Genomic DNA, 15,841 nt, shown 5'->3' with positions numbered 1-15,841 from the left:
GCGGTCTATTCCGTTGTCTACCAACACGTGTTACCTCCAGCTTGGTCGGGCGCCTCTGCAGATACACTTTGCTGTGTCTGCGGGTGGGAAGCTGGATGTGGGTATGTGTCTTGGTCGCTGCACTAGCGCCTCCTCTGGTCGGCCGGGGCACCTGTTCGGGGAGGGAGGGGGGACTGGGGAGAATAGTGTGATCCTCCCACGCGCTACGCCCCCCTGGCGAAACTCCTCACTGTCAGGTGAAAAGAAGCGGCTGGCGACTCCACATGTATCGGAGGAGACATGTGGTAGTCTGCAACCCTCCCCAGATAGGCAGAGGGGGTGGAGCAGCGACCGGGACGGCTTGGAAGAGTCGGGGTAATTAGCTGAATACAATTGGGGAGAAAAAGGGGGTAAAATCAAAAAGAAAAAGAAAAAAGAAAAGCAGGGGGGAAAAAAACAAAGAAAAAGACACCGTACACGCTTGTGAGCGGCCTTGTGTCATCAAACTGAGAATTAACTATTCAAATTGGATGATATCAGTTTTTCACTGCCGATATATCTGCCGATACCGAGTATTGATCCAATCCATTACTTTGACTGAAGAGTGCAGACTTCGACCATCAGTTTGGAGTCAAAGGGCAAAATAGTTCAGATAAAATCCGGGTTTTTCCCCCCGCCGTTAAGGAAATACAGGCTTCCATGTACCGAAAACTGTCAATCAAGTCATTTTGTTTTTTAGTTTTGTTTTTTCGTTCCTTTTTTTGGAGTTTTCCCTCTTTTTCTCCCCGATTGTATTCAGCCAATTACCCACTCTTCCGAGCTGCCCCGGCTGCTGCTCCACCCCTTCTGCCAATCTGGGGAGGGCTGCAGACTACCACATGCCTCCTCTGATACATTCGGAGTTGCCAGCCGCTTCTTTTCACCTGACAGTGAGGAGTTTCACCAGGGGGACTTAGCGCATGGGAGGATCATGCTATTCCCCCCCCCAGTTCCCCCTCCCCCCGGACAGGTGCCCCGACCGAGCAGAGGAGGTGCTATTGCAGTGACCAGGACACTTGTCCACATCCGGCTTCACACCCACAGACATGGCCAATCGTGTCTGTAGGGATGCGCGACCAAGCCGGAGGTAACACGGGGATTCAAACCAGCGATCCCCGTGTTGGTAGGCAACGGAATAGACCGCTATGCTACCCGGACGCCCGAAGCCATTTTGTTTTTATGTATGACATGTTACTCACGCTTTATATAACGGATTTCAATCTGGGGGGAAATCTCTGATACGGATGCCCAATGTTAGCCTGGTATCGGCCCCACGTCTGATACCAGTACCGGTATCCATGCGTCCCCAATCCATATCTACACTCAGCTATACTCAAGCCAGGGTGAAACGAGATCAAAGCATGCAATCCATGTCCAGGGATCCTCTGCTCCTAAATGTATAAATCATCCGTCATTCTATTTACCATTGTTTGGCTTGTCCTCACTCCTGGATAAATGAGATGCCACTTTTATGAGAAGAGGATGGGATGCCTGTTTGGATTGACTCTGACACTGGGACATTTGTTCTGTGTTGTGTGTTGTGTGCCTGTTGGATTGGTGGCAGGATTGAGGTTGACGGGTCATGAATTGGTGGTTGGGAGGCCGTTGGTTGTGGACCAATGGACCAATCGTTAAAGCAAGTAAAATGCCACAAGTCCACAGTGAATGGTATTACCTGAGGAAATTGAGATCACAAAGGGCGAGGGATCAGTTGCGTCCTTGCCAAAAGGGACTGAGGTCTAACAATAAATATTATTTCAGAAAAAAAAAAATCCGCACACATTGTGTCACACTTTATTTTTTTAACAGTGACGTAGTGATGTGACAGCAATGCTTTCTATACTATAACCATGCTGTTTTTGATAAATTAGCTGTAGAGAGAGGTATTGCACAAAAAGCATGTTGTATGATCACACTGACAAATGCAAACACACACACACACACACACACACACACATGTATATATATATAACTGTGTTAAAAGAAACACTCAGTGGTAGGGAACGGGCTCAACAAATGAGCAAAATAATCCAGTGAATCAAGTAAATTCTTTATGAGACACTACAAGCCTGTTTCATGCCATAAGCAAACATTGATTGACAGCTGATTGTTTATGGCATGAAACAGGCTTGTAGTGTCTCATAAAGAATTTACTTGATTGATTCACTGGATTTTTTATATATATATATATCCATCCAACCATCCATTATCCAAACCGCTTATCCTGCGCTCAGGGTCACGGGGATGCTGGAGCCTATCCCAGCAGTTACATTAAGTGCACACACACACATACACACACACACACACACATACAGATAGTTTTATGTTATTTATATATATACATATACATTTTATATATATATATATATATATATATTATATATATACATATATATACACACATTATATATGTGTGTGTATATGTGTATGTGTGTATATGTATATGTATATATATGTGTGTGTATATATGTATATGTATATGTATATAGTGTGTGTGTATGTATATGTATGTATGTGTATGTATATATATGTGTGTGTGTGTGTTTATATATATTAAACTTATATAGTGCTTTTCTAACACTCAAAGTTGCTTTACAATAAACGGGGTGAAACAAGACAACATATAAACAACACAGACACACAGGGGTGGATGGGATATATATATATATATATATATGTATATATATATATATATATATATACACACACACACACACACACACACACACACACACACAGAAATTCAACATTGAGTGTTTATATTTGGTTTGATCTCAGTGGTAATTTCTTAAATGCACACCCACCCATTCCACGGGTTCATGGACAAAGCCATCAGCCATGTTGTCAAGCGTGCATGTCCAAAAGTCCATTAGCTAGATCACCCTTGAATAGATGCCTGTGTGTATGCCCAGTGATTCAGACGAGGTGGCCTGCTTTCCACCCCACCGCTGTACTTACAGATTGCTGCCTGCCACTCTCTCAGATGTGCTTAGGGCTCTTCTCTGTTTTTCTGGTACAGGCAGTGTAGCTCTCTGCGGTATGATTCATAAGGTACTGTATTTATTCGGTGCAAGGAGCATGAACGGTGCACAAAAGAAAACAGATTGTGTCTGCTGTGTATCCAGAAAGTGCTGGGCAGAGTTTTTTTTTGGGGGGGGGCATGCATCTCTCTCTCTCTCTCTCTCTCTCTCTCTCTTTCTCTCTCTCTCTCTCTAACACTTGCAGGATACCTCCAAATAATGTTTGGCCTAGTTTAAGAATTGTTATGTCTGACAAAAAAAAAGTGTGTCGTTCATTTTATCTGGTTTTGAAAACCAGAGTATTACTGTGCCTAGTAGCCATTCCCTTACACACACACACACACACACACACACACACACACACACACACACACAGTGTCATCCCCCAAAGTGTTAAACTCACCCCACAAACTGCAGCTTTTCTTCTTACTTAAGAAGCTCCAACAAAAGAGGAATTAAGTCATGAAGCGCTGTACAGTGTTTGGCGGAGCCTGTAATGCGTGCTTCATTGTTGAAAGGGATAAAGGTGGTTTGAATGTGAAGGCAAAACCTGGCAGCAGTCTGTCTCCACCAGAGGAAACAGATCCTACCGGTGAATCTGTGAAATCGTGTGGAGTTGCTAGCGGGGAGGCAGACAGTGAGTGGATGACAACGGCCCGAGGAGGCCGACTCTCACCTTCAGTCCACCTGGCAAGTCAAACTTCATGACTGGAAGGTCATTACTTCCCAACACCACGAGGCTAAACCCCCCCCCCGCTTCTGTTTGCTGCTGTTAAACGTGCCGCTACAGCCGACCATCATCAAACAGAAGTTGTTATATGTGCTAACAGCGGCACCAGGGATATGACTGTCAGCAAAAGAGTCTTGAATTAATTGCCAAGTATCTACTTAATATTCGGTGTTTTGTAGGGCGGGTGTGGGGGTTCAGACTTGATGCTGACATTCATCCCTCTGCATGCAATCGGGAAGCGCTTGCTATAACTTCACCTGCCATACTGGGCTGCCGCAGTATTCGATCCTATGTTTTCAATACCGTCCAAGATTCTTGGAGCTAGATCTTCCACACGTGGGAAAATGTTTAGTGTTGTGGGGCGTCCGGGTGGCGTAGTGGTCTATTCCATTGCCTACCAACACAGGGCTTGCCGGTTCAAATCCCCGTGTTACCTCCGGCTTGGTCGGGCATCCCTATAGACACAATTGACTGTGTCTGCGGGTGGGAAGCCGGATGTGGGTATGTGTCCTGGTCACTGCACTAGCGCCTCCTCTGGCCGGTCGGGGCACCTGTTCGGGGGGGTAGGGAACTGCGGGGAATAGCGTGATCCTCCCACACGATACGTCCCTCTGGCAAAACTCCTCAGTCAGGTGAAACGCGGCGGCCGGTGACTCCACATGTATTTGAGGAGGCATGTGGTAGTCTGCAGCCCTGCCTGGATTGGCAGAGAGGGGTGGAGCAGTGACCGGGATGGCTTGAAAGAGTGGGGTAATTGGCCAAGTACTATTTGGGTGAAAAGGGGGGGGGAATTTTTAAAAAAGAAAATTTTTTGTGTTGAGCAGTCTATGCACACTGGTTTCTGCATTTTCTGTAAAATGTGTCCGCTCGATTTGTTTCCTGAAGGAAATCCCATTTAAATCCCAATTGTATCCCCTTCGAGAGCCTCGGCGAGGAACGGGGATCAGAAATTTTTACTACTCTCCCTAACAAAGAAAACCACTTGCTAGTAGCTCACAATGAAGCAAACATGAAAAATGGATTTTTGGCTGTCACAAACAAAGGTTGTATCCCTCCGTGCATGGTTTTAGACAGACAGTTTAATAGCCTTATATAATACATCCGGGAGGCACATTATTTTGACATACATCTCCATCCACTCCCCCCTGCCTCCCCCTGTCCTCCTCTCAACCATGCTCTTACAAGTCTCATCCCTGCTTCGCCGGTGGAAAGTGGCATGTTGCTTTAGATTCAGGTCATGCCACATTTGAACTTCGCCGGACCTCCTTTGTGCCCGTTTCCCCACAGGGATCCATCAAGGGCCTTGCACTGTTGTGAATAGTCTTAAAAAGCACATAAAACTTCCCCATATCTACCACCCTGAGTGGATTTACACGCCTATCTGAATCTCTCTTGGGGAACGATAAGCCGGTGAATGTTTCGAATTTTTTTGCCAGTAGTTTGTTATGTGTGTGTGTATGTATTCCTTGGGATATCCACAAGAGTAAAAGAAATAATTATTTTCTTAAAATAAATGAAGCTATGGAAAAACACTGCCCTAATTATTACTGTATGCTTCCAGCTACAAATAGGTTTTTACAGTTTTCGTAGTGTTTTCCATTTATTTCCTTCCTTCCAGTGTATGAATTATTCATACTTGAGGGCTCCACTAAGCTTGTGGATATTTGTTTAAACAGTGTGTTTAATTGAAGCCATTCAACCAGTTATGTGGAGGGGATGTGGTTTGTGGTCACAACGCCTATGTGCAAAATGAATTTCTGTTGCCCAAAGCTTGATTAATTAGCCGGCTTTCTCCTTCTCATGACTGTGCCAGTGGTTCTCCACCTTAGATGTTCCTCAGAGTGGCCATGCATTCATAAGCATGTTAGTGCTTTGTGACAACGCATTGCGCACGCCCCTTGGCCAAGTGCTTCTCCAAGAAATCATTGGCATGTTCACGCAGAAGGAATGAATGTTTTTCGCACAGGGGACACCAACAACACAAACCACGCTCAGAATATAAGTGCATGGTTTCAGCCATTTTTTTTCATACATCAATCATTGACAATTTGTGCATATGTTGTCGTAATGACAACTGGAGATCATCTTGTTGACTCAGGATCCTCAACTCTTAGTTAAAGTTTCGATTTTGTTATAATTAGAAATTATTTTTGTGGTGAAGGCTCTGCAATAACACAGATGAATCTCTCCTTGATGGAATGGTGGAGAAATATTCAGCAAAGAGGGACAATTAGGTGACTCCCTGGTAAATTACTGTGTCAACTGAATCATCTTCATGAACAAGCTGTAGCATTTAGGTTTGAAATTGAATAAGTCTTAAATAGGTTATGGATGACATTAATCATTCATTTTAATTAATTTCTAATGATGATTTTCGCTGCAATTAGTATTAAACTTTCATCATTCTGAGTTGTGTGTCTCGGCAAGACAAAGTGAGTGTACTTGGAGCAACACGATTGTGGGCATGTGTATGGCATAGTATATGTACATACAGTGGCTGCTTTTATTCTCAACCTTCGCTGTCTTGGAAGGCCAAGTGCTACATATTGAACGACGATACAACAGACATTTTGTCCCCCACTCAGTGACAATGTTCTGTTATGTGAATTAATTACACAGATAGAAACAATCAAGGCTCTGCTTTTCTTGCCCAGAAACTGTAGTCATCAACCCACAATTGATAGGATATCAAAGAAGGCTCACGCCACAGTCACTTAGGAAGCAATTGCTTTAGTGAAATGGATGCACAAGCCTGTGCGTTTTGAAGAAAATTACTCTGAGGATTATGTATATTTCCGTCAACTGACCACTGTTCTCCTTTGATTAAACATAATTAGTTCCTATGACATAGATACTATCTAATAATAGCTTATAGCCAGATCATTTATGTACTGTACAACTGAAAGTAAAAAGGCAGCTTGTCCAATACTCTCTGATGAGTTCCTCCTCACATCCACTGCAGACAAGTCAGCTAATGTTTCTCCCTTTCTCAAAAATGTTGTCCCTTTCCAAAGTAAAGAGCTACCACATGGCTTGCTAGCTAGCCTGCAGTCGAAACGATAAAGGCACAAGGCATCTAGCTAGCTTCATGTTAGGAATTCATTTGGGAAGTCTGAATTGATCCTCTACAAAACTAAACCAAAGGGGGGAAAAACAAACTACATACATAAATAAATAAGCAGCCATGCTCCATCGGTGTACTCATTCACTATAAAGCCTTTTCCCCCACAGGAAACTGTCAACATTGCTGGGTTTAATTATCTGAGTAAGATAGTCGTTTCCGTTGTTTTCCTACATACATCCACACATGGCTTTCAAGGCTAATATATGGGTCTCACACAGAAAAATTCTGTGTCAAGTTCATTCCCACATGACCACTCTGGGTAGAAGTTCCCATATCTGAGTCAAGTCCGAGTTCCCAGATATTTTCACTGAAATGTTTCCTGATTTTACAGTGACAATCAAATGTACCACTGCATGGTACACTATGAGACCAAGTCACCGAATGTTTCACATCACCTTCTGAGTATCTTGTGATTGTCTCACTCGCGCTTTACGAGCATCCTGCGTGAGAACGTCGTGACCCTATGCGTGCCTCACCTGGGACTGTTGGTACTTTTGTTTAGCCATGGTGGGAGATTTCCATAAATCTTATACAAGGTCCTGAGCCGGATTTTTTTTCCACCCCCCCCCTTTATGTCTCCAATTGTGGTTGGCCAATTACCCTATTTTCCGAGGTGTCCCGGTCACTGCTCCAACCCCTTTGCCGATCTGGGGAGGGCTGCAGACTACCACATGCCTCCTTCGATACGTGTGGAGTCGCCAGCTGCTTCTTTTCACCTGACAGTGAGGAGTTTTGCCAGGGGGACGTAGTGCATGGGAGGATCACACTATCCCCCAGTTCCCCTTCCCCCCTGAACAGGTGCCCCCCCCGACCGACCAGAGGAGGCACTAGTGCAGCGACCAGGACACATACCCACATCCAGCTTCCCACCCGCAGACACGGACAATTGTGTCTGTAGGGATGCCCGACCAAGCCAGAGGTAATACGGGGATTCGAACTGGCGATCCCTGTGTTGGTACGCACCCGGGTGCCCCATACGGGGGGCTTTGTTAATTTTTTGTCAACATTATCAGAAAGTTCTTTCACACAAAATTTGTCAAAATTGTCAGTTGCCTCTGATATTACATATGACCAACCCACCACGAATGGCGTCTGACATCCCAGCTTTATTAATGTGGGAAACTAAATTGTATTGGTACTAGTTAACCCTCTGGATTTATGCCAGAAAAGGCTTTGTTCTCCTGAATGAGAGGAGTATGTCCTCATGCGAGGTGGGAGTTAAATTTGAAAGCATATAGCACTGCCTTTGTGGTTCAGCAAGCCAATTCCAAATGGTTGGCAGGATTATGAAATTCATTATCGTTACTTAGACCTCATTAAATTGATAAGAGGCATCACAACTTCGTAATTGGTTCCAAGGGGGAGGGTAGAATGAGACATAAACAAGGTAATTAATAACGTGTTTATTGGGCTCTATTGCAGATTTCAGGGATTTTTTTTTTTTTTGCATCTAGTATCCCCTTGGTGTGCCATATGTCTTACACACTTAAACTAGTGAGCCCGTTACAGATCCTGAATAGGAGGGACGTGCGTCCAAATGAGCGCGATCCAAAAGAGAATGTATTTTAACGAGTGTGAATAACACGGGTGTCACGTGACAGGAAGACTGAGTAATTTTAGTTTGTGCCTCACACATAATTAGATTACATTAAAAGATGATGCATGTCACGCTGGCCTAAAGGTTGACGTTATGATCTGATGCCGTGTCGGTGCATGCGTCCTACTTTTTAAACAAGACAGCTGTGATTAGTACAAGACGGAATAAGCCATCGGCAGAGCAGACAGATTTCATCTAATTCGAGTCAATTCGAAATCCAGGCTCTGTAAATGTTAATATACAGTATGGTGGAACTCTGGACTAATGTGACTGAATTGTTAATCGTGTGCTACGTTATGATCAGTAGAGGCAGACCCAAACGCAGAGACAGACCATGGGAATGAGGGTGGCAGGCAAGGCAGAAAGGGGCGATGGCGGATGGCAGAGCTGGACTGAGCTGAATGATGGATGGCAAAGTTGAGCTGAGCAGGATGGTGGTTAACAGAGATGAGCTGAGCGGGACAGGCGGATGAGGGAGGGAGCGAGGCTGGCAGAGGATAAGCTCGGCGGTTTAGCAAGCATGTAGGCAGGCAGGCAGGCAGGGGGACCAGAGAGTTGTGATCCTGGAAGCACAAGGAAGCGCGCTAAATACAGGTAAAGCAAACAACACAGGGAATAGCTCTGAATGAGATGTTGCAGAACAACCAAGAGCGCGACTGTAACAGAAAAAACCATGTGGCGATGAGTGGATGGAGACCCCAGCGTAGATATGCTGTCGAGTTGATGAGATGATGGAAGGTGGGTGTGCAGGCTGGGCAGGTGAGGTGAATGAGCCGCAATCAGGAGGGTGCTGGAGAGGTCCAGGGAAGGAAGTTACGCTCACACCACACACATACAAACACACACACACACACACACACACACACACACACACACACACACACACACACACACACACACACACAGGGGCAAAACAGGAGACACAGGGGTAAAGGGAAACACATGGAAACAAATGGAGACACGGCCGGGGCTGTGACAGCATTGCGCATACAGGGCATACAGTACATTATCATTGCAGCATAGTGAATTATTAAAGGAAGCACACCCTTCAACTCCAATTCCTTGCATTGTCAGCCTTACATAATCCCTGCTCCTGACCAACGGGAACATGTGTCAGGTGGAACGGAAGGCCGTTTCGGCATTGTATTATGCATTATTACTCAGGCGACATGTTGCAGGTGCATTAGTACACTGCATAGATCATCTGGCTCAACACCAAGAGGCCCCACCGTCATGTCACAACTGAGCAGGCTGTGACGGCTCGTCGACTTGGCACGATTACATTTGCTTTCTCCACACCAACGCAGAATATAACGCTCGTCAGAGAGAAAAATCTACAAATACAAAAGGCCAATTCTGGACATTTGTCAGTTAAGGAAAGAGCTACATAGGAGAACAGGCAAAGCTTGACATTTAGAGTAAATGGCAACGCACGAGAAAGAAAAGGAGACGTAATTTGACATTATAATTTTTCTGTTCGCCTGTTTCCCCTAAAACTCGCAAGGAAATACACGCTGCATGAAGACAGTGTCGACTGAATGTGTAATTCTTCTTCATTTTATAAGCACAGACGCAGCTGTACGATTGCTTTTGTACAGTGCTTTGTTGTCCTGCTCAGCCAGGCAACGTATCTCCGCCATACCAACAAAACAACCACGGGAGTTTTGTCATGCGAGGTCCCCTAGTCCTCGAGATTCAGAATATCATTTCATGCCCTTGATCAGTACCAGTCTTGCAGTGTCCTAGACCGATGCAGTGTGTGACAACTGAGAAGACAGGCTTTGAGGCTCAACATGCAAATGAAAAAGCCATTCCCCTTCCCTCTCTGCTTCCTCTCCCCCATGCAGTTTTCATGCATCTTAAAACAACACCAGCTCAGTTCTCTGAGTAGTCATTTTGCATTTCAATAAAGTATCACCCATCTTTCCTGGTCCATTGCACAGGACCAATCTCATGGCCCCGTTGTGTTGCACACACCACCAAAGCTGCCAGCAACATTTGTCGAAATTCTGTGCTTTTATTTATCACAGCCAGCCTTTTTTTTTTTCAGAGCAGTAATTGATTTTTTTTTCAGAGGATTACACATTGTGCCAATTGTAAAATGATAGAGATTCTTTCCCTGGCAAAGATAAGGTAGATAAAAATATGAGGGTGCCCACACACACACACACACACACACACACACACTGATATAACCACATACACGATACACAAAACAGCCACAATTACAGAATACACATGGGTTTGAAGTGTGAATGGAGTTTAAGCATAAACGTACAAGATGTTGGTACCTTCTCTACTTAAAGCAACATCGAAACAGTTAATTCTCATGCATGTTAATTTGTTGGATTTCTTTAAAGATTTTCATGCTATTCGCACCAGCACATTCACCCTGTCCTGACAAATTACAAATTTTACTTGGAATGCGTCCTCTGCATTTTTTTTTAAAATATATTTTCTGCTCAGAAACAAATTTGCTATGAAAAGCATGAGGTTTATCAGGCAACATTTCTCCTCCTTCCTTCTCACTTTCTCCCCCCAGCATTTAGGGTTGGAATGACAACTCTCCTACAGGGACTTCAAATGTTTTCACAAAAGGGGGGGGGGCAGCGAGTCACTCAGTTTGACACCGTGTAGTCACATATTTTGTGCCTCTCACTGTCTTCCATTTGCATTAATTTGACATTCTCTAATCTGGCTGTCCCATTACCCATCAACTACAGAAGGGGCTGCTGCCTGCTGGCTTGCATGCCTGCAGAGGGTTGGAAGAGAGAGAGTGGTGCCTATTATGGGTCACCTTGGATGTGTTTTCCCCATTTCAGGGTGACAGGCGTGCTGCCGTGGAACACGGGCCGCCGTGGTTTCTCCGCAACTCGCGGAGATCACAACCTGCTGTTTCTCCTAAATGAGTTGCTGTGGCACCAGAGCTGGAGAGGGACCTTTTTAGGTGGGGGGGGGTGGGCACATAACCAACTACTTGTTATACTGACTCTAGGCTAATAGGGACATATTCAAATGTCACTGTTTACTAGGCTTAGTGTAAAGTTACATGGCACCTCAGGTTGTGTTTGGCGTGTGTGAGGGTGTGTGTGTGACAATGCATTCGGTGGGGGGGGGGTGTTGTTGTACACACAGTGCCACCGGCTGCCAATCATGTGCATCCAAAGGCCCGGGAGAGAGCCAGGTTACTCGCTAAATTGAGTCCCCTAGGCTTTACATTTAGATAATATGTGGAGTGCAAGAGGGACTACTTTCAATGTTATCCATTCAGTAATATGCAGTGTCAACCTACAGCATACGCCAAGATTTAGAGGAAAAACTGACATATCCTCCTCACAAAGCCAAGTAAGCTATATCCAAACAGCAGACTGTACTCAGACTCCACAGAAAGTAGCTTCATGTACATTAGGATTGTTTGCATGCACACGTCCACATCAACAGTGCATACTGGCATTGCAAATGGCCAGAACAGATGGCAGAAGAGCAGTGCTGCCACCGTAACTGTACACTTGCTTCCAGTAACTCCTCAGACCACCTCACATTCTGTTGCTCACTACAAAGGACAAGCAAGTCACTGCATATGTAACCCATATGGAAAATAAGGTTGTTACTAAAGCCATTTAAGTCATATAGAGATGTAGTTGCATCTTGCTCCCAAGGGGGGCGCAATACACTGCCCGCGCATCTAAAGTGGTAGAGGGTACTACGTCCGTCTTTCACTTCCTATTTGAGATTCCTTTCTGAAACGTGCTGTGAACGACGCAACACCTCTCTAATTCCCAACTGTGAACGCGAGGAATACAACTTCTGTCGAGTTATTAATATTTGAACTCCGGATTGGTTTTTGAACTACCGGACAAAATCTGGATCAGTGATCACAAGCCCAGCCTAGTGAGACTGTGGATGGTCGTGGAAGCGGTGTGGCCTACCGTAGGATCTGTCCACAGAAGATGTCTGACTGGGGGCGTCCGGGTAGCGTAGCGGTCCATTCCGTTGCCTACCAACATGGGGATTGGCGGATCGAATCCCCGTGTTACCTCCGGCTTGGTCGGGCGTCCCTACAGACACAATTGGCCATGTCTGCGGGTGGGAAGTCGGATGTGGGTATTTGTCCTCCTGGTCGCTGCACTAGTGCCTCCTCTGGTCGGTCGGGGCGCCCGTTCAGGGGGGAGGAGGAACTGGGTGAGAATAGCGTGATCCTCCCACGCGCTACGTCCTCCTAGCGAAATTGCTTACTGTCAGGTGAAAAGAAGCGGCTGGCGATATTTTAGACATGTACTCAAATTTGAATGCCCATAAAATTAGAAAAAGATACATTTCATTCCATACCCCCCCCCAAAGCCAAAGAGGTTCACTTCAAGATAATTAATTATATTTATCCCTCCAGTGAATTTACAAGTTTAAAATTTAATATAGACTGTAATTTCTGCCAATTCTTTAAGACAGACATAGAATCAACGGATAATTTATTTTTCCACTGTAACATGACTTACTATAAGTTTTGGTATAATTTGTATGTATGGATGAAGTCGAGCATTAGTGCTCTACCGCCATTTCTACTAGTGAGTGTCAAATTTGGAATGTTTATGGAGGATAGAAATATAGAATTCTTGTTGAATAATGTGATTATTTTGGCAAAATATTTCATACACAAATGTTAATATTGCAAAACGCATCCCTGTTTAACTGCCTTTAAAACTGAATTAGTAACTTTGTCCAAATCTCTAAAATGTATGAAAAACAGAAATGCCCCAAAAATTATTCTTTGTATTTGAACAATTTAATGTAATTTAACCCCTGGAATATTGCATTTTCCTATTTTATTTTATCTCTTTTTAATTTTTCTTTTCTGTTTCCTTGTTTTGTTCTCATTGTCTTTTGACATGTTTGATGTACTGTTCTTAGCCTACTCTGTTGTTTTAGAGTATACTGGCTTTGTTTGATGTGTTTGTATATCTGTAGTCTTGATCCAAAAAAAAAGTTAAAAAAAAAGAAGAGGCTGGCGACTCCACATGTATCGGAGGAGGCATGTGGTAGTCTGCGGCCCTCCTCGGATCGACAGAGTGGGTGGAGCAGTGACCGGAACGGCTCAGAAGAGTGGGGTAACTGGGTACAATTGGCGAGAAAAGGGGGGAAGGGGAACCCCAACCCCCAAGAAGGGAACCCCCCCCCCAAAAAAAAGATGTCTGACTAGCTCCTTCATTCACTCAGACACCAGGTAAGACCATGTACACACTATTAGCTCTACTTGGGTAGCAGTAGTCAACACACATGTCACACACACGAGAACACTGAACCGAACTCTTGGAACTCCAACTCACCTGCAGGAGCATCCACTCGGAGGGGGGGGGGGGGCTTATTCTCATTTTATTTTTCATATCAAAGAGCTCTTTTTTATTTTGTTTATCTTATACAAACTGCAGCGCTACCTATGTTTTGTGAATCGTTAATTGCTCAGGTTTCTTGCTAAGAGGGCAATACAATTGTCAACTGTTCCAATTTCATATCAACTCCCCCTCGTGAGTCATTCAAGGCATACCGCTCCCCGAACCTAGGCAGATGTTGGAGTCTCTATTTAGGCTACTACTATTACTGGCTAGACTAGAGGCGCTACACATACGTGTGCTGTAGTGAGATTTCTATTGCGATAGGATGACAAACCCTTTCCCTCTGATTGCTGCCTTGGCACGCATGAGGAGCTGTTTATGAGTTGCGTATGAACTATGTTCACATTGGTTAATCAGGCGGCACCTCAAAACTCACACCATTGGCAACTGTGTTGTGTGTCTCATCTCTGTCATGCATGATTTGACAGCGCTCGCGTTCCCCCAGACTTGCTGTCCGTAACTCATCAGAATTAGACGCAGCTTTGTTGTATTTGCGTGTGAGTCATTGTGCCGGGGAGGGCCCGCTCATCTGTATTCACTCCCCGGAGACTGGCTGATAAACCGGTGATGCCAGGTGGTTATTTGTTATTGGTGCTGTGATTTGTACAGACAATGGTACAACAATTAAGGGCTCTGAGCAAACTCCAAGCGGTTAGCCACAAAACGAATTCCATTTGTGAGCAAAATTGCATTTATTTATTTTTTTGCGGAGAGCTGTCGACTTCGCGCGTGTACGTCTTTAACACTGGTTTACTCGACGGCATACACACCGGGTTTGAAAGCAGCATCTCGAAACACTCAAGTCCACAGCGAAATAGGCAAAGTTTTTAATGGGTTTCGTCAGCTCTGTCAGAGGTAAAATTGGACAGCGACCTGTTGGGGGCAGGTTCCAGGTGAACACCTCTTCTCCCCGGAGCTCCTGCGGCTCAGAGTAATGAAGAGGCAGGTGCACCAAGCATGGCAACAAAAACAGGGCAGTCTTGTTTTTTCCTGTCTCACCTCTGACCCCCTGGAATGACAATCTTCATGTGACCCTTGTTCCTTGTCAATCAAAATGACCCCGGAGAGGCAGTGGACACACACAAATATGTACACACAGACCCAGCCACACACACACACATGTAGGCAAGTAGTACACGTACTTCACCAAATGCACAATTTTAACTTGATCTTTGTGCTTTTTCTGTCTATACCTCCCTCTGTTATTTTTCAGACACACACTCACAACCACACGCACGTATACAACCATGCTCAAACACACGCACACGCACACACACACACACAACCATACTCAAACACAAACAACCACATGCACACACACACAACCACACTAAACACAACCACATGCATATGTGGGCACACACACACACACACACACACACACACACACACACACACACACACAACCATGCTCAAACACAAACAACCACACACACGCATGCATGCACACACACACACAACCATGCTCAAACACAAACAACCACATGCATACGTGCACACACACACATACACACACACACACACACACACACACACACAAAACCACAAACAACCACACACACAACCACCTGCACACAAACGCTGTCTGAAGTTGTTTGTCATTGAGAGACTGACTTTGTTCACAGTCATTGATAACGGAGGGAAATGGAAATAGAGAAAACAATTATACCCTCGCATGGCTCCAGCCCTTACCTGATGAGAGTATTCATCTCAAGCCATGTTATTCTCCATCTCCCACTGAAATATTTATGATGCAGCGATGGGGTCGTGGAGCATACGGCATGTTGCACTCACGGGCGGAGACCACGGCGGAAGTCGAGGAGCGCTTATCAGTGTTGCGTTACTTTATTGTTTAAAGGTACCCGCTACACCAGCCAGCCGCAGATGCCGAGCTGATCTGCATGTTGATTCGATTTTAATGTATTCTTCGGAGGTGATGATTTCCAAATATAGACTAGCCCAGTT

At 44.9% G+C, this 15,841-nt stretch overlaps 1 protein-coding gene across 1 annotated transcript in view; it reads left to right on the top strand.

The window, feature by feature from the left end:
- The window catches only part of tafa1a (TAFA chemokine like family member 1a), a 54,045-nt gene that overhangs the window by 1,045 nt on the left and 37,159 nt on the right, over positions 1-15,841 (top strand). The window lies entirely within an intron of this gene.

Source organism: Lampris incognitus, chromosome 2 (assembly GCF_029633865.1).
Source record: "Lampris incognitus isolate fLamInc1 chromosome 2, fLamInc1.hap2, whole genome shotgun sequence".
Taxonomy (NCBI): Eukaryota; Metazoa; Chordata; class Actinopteri; order Lampriformes; family Lampridae; genus Lampris; species Lampris incognitus.
The sequence above is the reverse complement of the archived record's forward strand: the minus strand, read 5'-3'. Positions and strand labels throughout refer to the sequence as shown.